Here is an 8,690-nt window from a genome sequence, read left to right as displayed (position 1 = left end):
ATTCAATTCAGAACAAGCATAATATAAAATAATAACAACATTTTAAATAAATAATGTCTCTATAGTCCAGTGGTGTAAAACTCATTTTGGTCCGGGGGCCGTATCCAACCTACTTTGATCCCAAAGGGGCCGGTCAGAAAACTCATGTCATATAAACCCCAAAAATAACAATAAGTTCAAATATTTGTGCAGAGAAACGCAAATCTATTACAGAAATCTTTTTTAATTGATGAACTCTTTCTTATTATAATATTATGAACAACCTGAAACTTTAAGAAAAATTCAATTTCAACACAATGTTTTAACATGATCCATCATCAATTTTTCTTGTAAAATCCTGCACTCGGCTCTACTTTTCTCATTTTGGACGTTTTGCTGATGAGGGTGTCACGGTCAACAGTCAAAATGATAGTTCTTTAAGAGCGTTTGGAAAGAGACAAGTCTTCATTTGTGCTGCTCTGGTGGGAGGGGCCACGTACAGAGGCTCTGGAGACGCTGCTATGCTAAGCGACGCAGAAAATTACCAATATTTTAATAGAAAATATAATTAAAATATTTTTGTAGAAAATCACCCAAGGGCCACATTAAAGGTCTTGGAGGGCCGGATCTGGCCCCCGGGCCTTATGTTTGACACCTGTGCTATAGTCTATCTGTAGCCGGCGGGCAGCTCTAATACATATTTGATATGATCTCGAGGGCCAATTATAATTATAATGATAAAATTATAAAATATAAAATTATAACTTTAATTTTGCCCCTGGGCCTGAGTTTGACATGTCTTCTGTTTGGAGTTTAAAAACACAGGGGAGAACTCCCTGTATTACATGAGATCACAAGACACTCTGTACCATGAGTGTTTTCAGTTTGAGAGACGTGTGTAAATGAAGCAAAACACAACTCCAGGTCTGTTTGTGATGAGGAAACAACTTTATAACATAGATCAGAAAATAGTGTAATATGAGAGCTTTAATTTAGATTCCCCATATTAATCTTACCTTTCAAGACCAAGTGTACTTACCTCCTTTCACTACAGTGAGTTGTTGCACTAAGATGTGATCATGACGTGTACTTTACCCAGACAACAGCAATATAATAATGATTTATAATACTGACTGTGTTTGTAATATAATATAATAATAAAAATAATCAACTTTATTGGCAGATAAGGCACTGTGAACTCTGCGGACACCGATTTAAAGCGTAACAACTGTAAGTAAAGGTGCACTGTGTAACTTTTCTGATGGAGGGACCTGCTTGTTACCTGCTTGTTCATACAGCGATGTCATTGCTCTGTCTGGAATGTTCCACAGTATGGCATTAAACAGCTCTACTTTACATTTATACAATTACAAGTGGTTTTATAGGTCAAAAATACCCAGAAAAACAACATTTTGACTGCGAGTGGGGTCGCCTCTCCACAGATTCCTCCGCGGAACTTTTGAAGAACCCACCATAGAAAAGTTACACAATGCACCTTTAAATATTGTACTTTTTCTTACCCTGTTTATGACCCAAGCACTGACGACATGGGCATTATTTGATTCTAGACACAAAAACAACACTGATTCTTAAAAAAATTGTGATGTGATGTTATGTTTAAATAAAATAAATACAGCAAAATTTGTGACTCTACTGATCATTTAAATCATTTTGTAAGTTTTATTTCATATTTTCAGCTGTGATTAAAGTGTTCGTAACTATAGTCCATACTTTTACATCCAGTTTTTTACATTTACATACAACTAAATTAGGACGTAACAGGATTAAAAATATCTTTATGTTTCCTCTCACTGATTAGAGAAGGAAAAATCCCACTTGCATACACGATATTAACAAATGATATCTTCTGTTTTCTATTTTCTCACTAATATTGTCTATTGAAATTACTTTTAAAACACTGAAAAACATTATTATTATCATTATAGGACCTTTTATTTCATGCCTTGTTGTATTTTTCCTTCTTTTTGTTAAAATTTTACTAGAAATTCGTAATATACCAATTAACTAACCTCTTTTACATCAGATTTTTTCTTAGGTGTTCCCATAAAGCTTTTGTCAGGCTTTGTCATATGTTTATTTGTGCGTTTCCTCTCACTGATTAGAGAAGGAAAAATCCCACTTACACAAACGATACTGACGAGTGATATTTTCTTTTTTCTATTTTCTCACTAATATTGTGCAATTTGAAGCCTAAATTCTGTGACTAAGTGTTGTCTTGTATTCCCTTTGATTTGTAATTACTCAAAATTAGTATTAGTCTGAATAAGTATTCTTCATTCTAGCACTTTCTCTACTTCTCTTAACAAAATATTATTGGTGCAAAAACGTTTTGTTCGAATTGCAACTCATTCTACGCCACTAACATCGTCTGCTCATTTATTCACCAAACTTAACATTCTTAATATTTATTAGATTAATATTTATCAAATTTGTATTTTTATGTATAAAATTCTTTACAATTCAACAACGATCCCCAAACATTTCATATTTTATTTTAAAACCAATGCAGAGATTCATAGATACAAAACTCGTCAAAATAATAATTTTCATGTTCCAAAATTTGTCACATCAAGAGCTCAGTTTTGCTTCGATACAGAGACTGTAAATTCTGGAGCTGTTTTCACATCTGGTTAGTGACGAAATATCAGAGGCGTTTGAGGAAATATTTGATATTTCATGCTAATGTTTAATAATCTTTCAATTGTGGATGTTTTATTGTGTTTTAATCCATGTTTGAATCAAATGAATTTAATCCAAGGTGTTTAAATGTCATTTTTCTATATATATACATTTTTATGCGCAATGATAATGTAAAATTTTTAATACATTCATAAGGTGGAGGCTTTAATATAAGACCTATTGGGTTTTTTGCCTCTTCCGGCACCTGCTTTTTATCTGGTGTGTTTCTTTTTATTGTCATGTTATATGTGCAAAATAAATAAATAAATAAATAAATAAATATGTATTCAGTTACTTCCCAACATTGATTTTAAGTTGGAAATACTGCTCCCTCTTGTGGTCGTTGAGCGTACTGGAGCCTAAATTGTGACATGATGAGACTCTTATGGCAGACTCTTGTGCTTAATATGGCCTAATAATACACTGCATATGTGGATTTAGTAGATTTATCCTTCTTTAGCTTTCATTTTGTGGTTTAGAATATATACTTTTTCAGTTAGGGCAGGGGTGTCCAAACTTTCCTCATTAAGAGCCAAAAATCTAAACATAGACAAAGCGGAGGGTCGATTAAAGGCCATAGACTGATGCTTAATACAGTGAATAATTCAAATATGCACATTTATAAACAGGTTAGAACGAGACACCAGAACTTTATCCAAGCTTAGATCCTCAAAAGGACACACTAAATATTTGATGTTCAAAAACTTTCACTCAAAATTACTACTTGAGGAAATATGGGCCAGTTCATCTAGAGGTCTGAGGGCCAAGAAAAACTGGTCTGAGGGCCGCGTTTGGTTCCTGAGCCATAGTTTGGACATGTCTTAATGAATTAGCGTATATAATAAGGTAAAATAGTTAGTCCAGTGGAACACGAGCGCCACAAGAGGGCACTAGTCCACCATACAATATATTTTAATGCCCTGACGCACAAACCACAGTCAAATCAAGTCTGGTATTCATGATTAAGTACAAATAAAATCAAAATTAATATGAGATTTCTACAAAAACCTATAAATACATTTGTCTGTTCATGCTTCACTGTCTCTTGTTTTTCTGTGTGGTTAAATTGAGCAGTTTTGTACATTAATATGAAAGCACTATATCATGTTTGACGGAGGGTCTGACCATTTGCTTGTCTCCATGAAGATGTTATTGTCTTGGCTGAATGTTCCACAGTATGGCATTAAACACATCTATCTTGCATTGTCAACTGAAACAAATCCTTAAAAAGTGCATTCTTACTGTAATGCAAGGTCATCCCTCCACAGACCTGGCCTGTAAACACATACTTAAGGAACATTCTCCATGGAGATAGATATGTTTTATTTCATGTTGTGGAAGATTATAGCCAAACGAACATTCCCACGGAAAAATGAAGCAGAAATAGGCCAAATAAGTCATAAGTCAGAGTCAGGTTTGTGGAGATGCAAGCCCACTCACAGTAAGGATGTATGCTTTTCATTGCAAATAAAAATGTTTACCTTTTTTAGCTGAAAAGTTACATATTGTTAGCCTGATTTATCAGCCAGTTTCACTTCGTGGAAACCGTCCGACCTCACAGCGTTAGAATTCTTTCGCTCAACGATAGGCAGGTACTTTTTTTAATTTAACCAATCTCTGTTATTTGGCCGTGACGTATGTACTGCGCCAAATCCTGTAGGAAGAAGGGCAATAATGTCTTTCCGCTTGATAAAATTCACCAAATATTCTCTTTGTTCTGGCTTTAAATCCTCGATCTCGGGAATCGTTGCCAAAACAGAATGTCTGTCTTCATCTACATTCATCTCGACACTTTGTTTACTGTTGTGCTGTTCCACAAAAGGGACCCAGACAGGCGGGGTTCTTGCAAACCGTCTAGTGTATTCCAATTCCTGACCTAGTTGCTGGAGAGAAATGAAATTGAGCAGAGGCACTAGGTGGCACCAGCCTGTGTAACATACTGTGGCTTAAAGGTGCACGTACTTGTAGTATGACAGTGTGACATTAAACAGCTCGAGTTTACATTTATTCAATTACAGGTTGTTTTATAGCTCAAAAATACTCCTAGAAAAATGTAAGCGGAGTTGCCTCTCCACAGATCTGACGTGTAACTTGATCTGATTGGTTTCCATGAAGATAGAAAGGTTTAATGCCATCCTGCAGTGTTTTGTTGTTGTTCGCCACAAACTCATGATGATTTCTTAGGCAGCCAAAGGTTTCCTTGTTCATTCTTCCTGTGGATCAATCCTGCCCATCGCCTTCGGCTTTCACTATTTTTCTGTTCTGTTGGGAAGGGAAACAGTTTGAACGGAGGTTTGCAGTCACACAGATCTGATTCCCTTTTGCAGTTATGGAGTTCGCAAACTTTCAAAACCCATTTCTCGAGCTGTTTTCCGCTGTTAGGATCCAACAACCACACAATTACGATGTCCGAATCTCAAAACTAAAATATGACAATATCAGAACCAGAAACAAAAGCGACATGGTTTAAAAGACTTGAAAAGATCGACTTTGTCAATAGACACATCCCACTGGGAAAACAAACATGGTGGTTCGATACTGACTTTTTCGGAAAACCGTTCTCAATATACAATGCGCAATGACCGGAAGTGAGAAATTTGTGATGCATGTATTGTATTAATATTAAAAGAGCTGAGCTGTATTTGTGTTTTGAGTGTGCAGTTGTAAACATCTTATAACAAACTTCAGTTTTCAGAACATCCTGGTCAGAAGAAAAGTCTCCTATAGACTGTACCGTCCAAACAGAAGAAGAAGAAGAAAGGCAGTGTTGCATTCAGCGGCGCTCGCTCATTTCCATTACAGAAGCCCACAGCACAACCACTGCCTACATAATTTATCAGTGCAGCTTTCAACTTACACCCTCTCCTCTTCCTCCTCTTAAAGCAACTTTGATTTTAAAGCTGCATAGTGTAACTTTTCTGGTGGAAGGTCTGTCGAATGCTTTTGTCCACTTAGATGTTATTGGTTTGTCCGGAATGTTTCACAGTATGGCATTAAACCTTTCTATCTTCATGGACCCAAATCAGACCAAGTTACAGGCAGTGTTGGGAAGGTGACTTTTGAAATGTATTCCCCTACAGATTACAGATTACATACACCAAAATGTAGTTTGTAATGTAATCCATTAAATTACTTAAAGTGAGTAATGTAATCTGAATACTTTGGATTATTTGATTTGCTGTAGAGAAGCAAAGACTAGCATATCATATTGTTTGCTAAAAGACAATAAAGAGCCCAGATTTTACTTAACCAAATTAAAAATATTATTGATAGAAGAGGAGGAAACACTGTCCGCACGGCATGGTTTAGTCCCGGTTTAGTCCTGTTAAATCCTGTTTTAGTCCTGGTTTAGTCCTGGTTTAGTCCTGGTTTAATCCTGGTTTAGACCTGGTTTAGACCTGGTTTTAGTCCTGGTTTTAGTCCTGGTTTTAGTCCTGGTTTTAGTCCTGGTTTAGACCTGGTTTAGTCCTGGTTTTAGTCCTGGTTTTATCCTGGTTTAGACCTGGTTTAGACCTGGTTTAGTCCTGGTTTAGTCCTGGTTTAGTCCTGGTTTAGTCCTGGTTTTAGTCCTGGTTTTAGTCCTGGTTTTAGTCCTGGTTTAGTCCTGGTTTTAGTGCTGGTTTAGCCCTGGTTTAGTCCTGGTTTAGACCTGGTTTAGCCCTGGTTTAGTCCTGGTTTAGACCTGGTTTAGTCCTGGTTTAGACCTGGTTTAGTTCTGGTTTTAGTCCTGGTTTAGACCAGGTTAAGTGTCCGGCAATGAGTGGAATTACAGAGAAACAAAAAACAAAAAACGGATTTAGCCCAAAATATGAAAACAGGAAAATACCGCCATGTAATCCATTTATTTCAACAAAGTAACTGTAATCCAATTACCACTCACTGAAACAGTAACTGTAACTGAATACAGTTACTCATAATTTGTACTCTGATTACGTAACTCCGGTACATGTAATCTGTTACTCCCCAACACTGGTTACAGGTCAGATCTGTGGAGAGGCGACCCCGCTCACACTCAAAATGTTTGTTTTTCTAGGTATTTTTGAGCTATAAAACCACCCGTAATTGAAAAAAAAAATAAAGTAGAGCTGTTTAATGTCAAATTGTGGAACATTCCAGAGCAATGACATCTCCATAGAAACAAGCAGGTGACGGATCCCCAGTCAAAAAGTTACACAGTACAGCTTTAAATTCCATGAACATGCCCTGACAGTGTCTTCATATAGAACAGGCAACAACAACAAATAACAAAATTAAATTCAAATCAAACACAGATTTTACAGATAATAACTGCAGCGCTGATTTATTCTTAATTACGAAAACATCAGACACGACGGCCGAGAGGTTTGTTATAATAATTTGATCATTCAGAAGCAGAATCAGCCTCACATAACTCTCTCATTTGGGTTGCCAGGTTCAGTGCTGAAATCCAGTTGGTTTAAGCCTAAAATACCTCTCTCTGATCTGAACAGTCACTGCCTAAACCCCAGCGCCTGCAGCTCGGGGAGGGAATCCTGGAGGTTCTGAGTTTTCACGAGGCCTGTCCATAAACTGAGAATGAGACAAACTTGGAAGTGTCTCTAAGCGCAGGTTAAAGCTGCACTGCGTCAAATGAAACAAAACGCACACTGAAGTTCTTGTAGAGGTGCAAATGCAAGGAGCAGCAATTATTATTATTTTATTTTATTTTATTTTCAGTTTTAAAGGTGCACTGTGTAATATTTTTACAAGAGGGTCTGCCAGCTGCTTGTCTCCGTGGAAATGTGGACATACCAGCCTGATCCCGTCAGATCTCAGAAGTTAAGCAAGACTGGGCCTGGTCAGTACCTGGATGGGAGACCACTGGGAAACAGGAGGGCACCAGTGACAAAAAAATGTCATTGTGTCCTTAGGCAAGACACTTCACCCGCATTGCCTAGTATGAAAGTGGTGTGTGCGTGAGTGATGGTAGTCGGAGGGACCAGTGGCGCAGATTGGCAGCCGCACTTCAGTTAGTCTGCCCCAAGACAGCTGAAACAACAGTAGTAGTTTACCACCACTAGGTCTGGAGTGACTGAATAATGCTCTGTAAAGCGTCTTTATGACAAATGTCTGTGAAAAGCGCTATAAAAAAAAAGTTATTGCTGTGAATATTCCAGTTTAGATTCATTTTATCTATCACATGTGAGACAAGCAGGTTATAGCACTACACTGTGTTACAGCTCAGATCCACGGAGAATAAATACAAGATGGAAATGTTTATCATGTTGCAAAGCTCTCGATTTACCGCTCAATCTACGTTCCTCCCTTCACCTATACTCATGAGCGGCCGAAAGGAGTTTCCTCCGTACAGTGTCTGGGCGCTCCCTTAGAGATAGGGTGAGGAGCTTGGAGTAGAGCCGCTGCTCCTCCACGTCGAGAGGAGCAGCTGAGGCGGATCGGGCATCTGTTCCGGATGCGGAGGTGTTCCGGGCACATCCCACCGACCCCAGGGAAGACCCAGGACATGTTGTAGCTGACACCGCCATAAACGCAACAAAGAGCCATGTAGCTGTCGGTGCCTCCGATGGAAAGCTGCAGATCGCACTAAGCAAGCAAAAATGACTACACAGCGTTGCAGAATCTTACATGTATCATAGATTAAGAAGATAAAACTGAGAGATGGTGTTCTGGGCACGTCCCAGCAGGAGGAGGCCCCGGGGAAGACCCAGGACATGCTGGAGGGACTATGTCTCTTGGCTGGCCTGGGAACGCCTTGGGGTCCCCCTGGAGGAGCTGGAGGAAGTGTCCGGGTTGAAGGAAGTCTGGGAATCCCTGCTTAGCCCCCACGACCCGGTCCCAGATAAAGCGAAAGAAAATGGATGGATGGAGGGATATGTTAAATGTCATACCATGGAACATTCCAGATAAAGCAATAACATCTCTATGGAGACAAGTATGTAACAGACGCTCCACCAGAAAAGTTGCGCAGTCAGTTGTGTAATGTACTGTTTTGTTTTTACCATTTAACTAACAAAAGAACCACAAACGCCTGA

Source organism: Boleophthalmus pectinirostris, unplaced genomic scaffold (assembly GCF_026225935.1).
Source record: "Boleophthalmus pectinirostris isolate CB_2022bp ecotype Guang Dong unplaced genomic scaffold, ASM2622593v1 HiC_scaffold_21, whole genome shotgun sequence".
NCBI lineage: Eukaryota > Metazoa > Chordata > Actinopteri > Gobiiformes > Gobiidae > Boleophthalmus > Boleophthalmus pectinirostris.
This window is presented reverse-complemented; position numbering follows the sequence as displayed.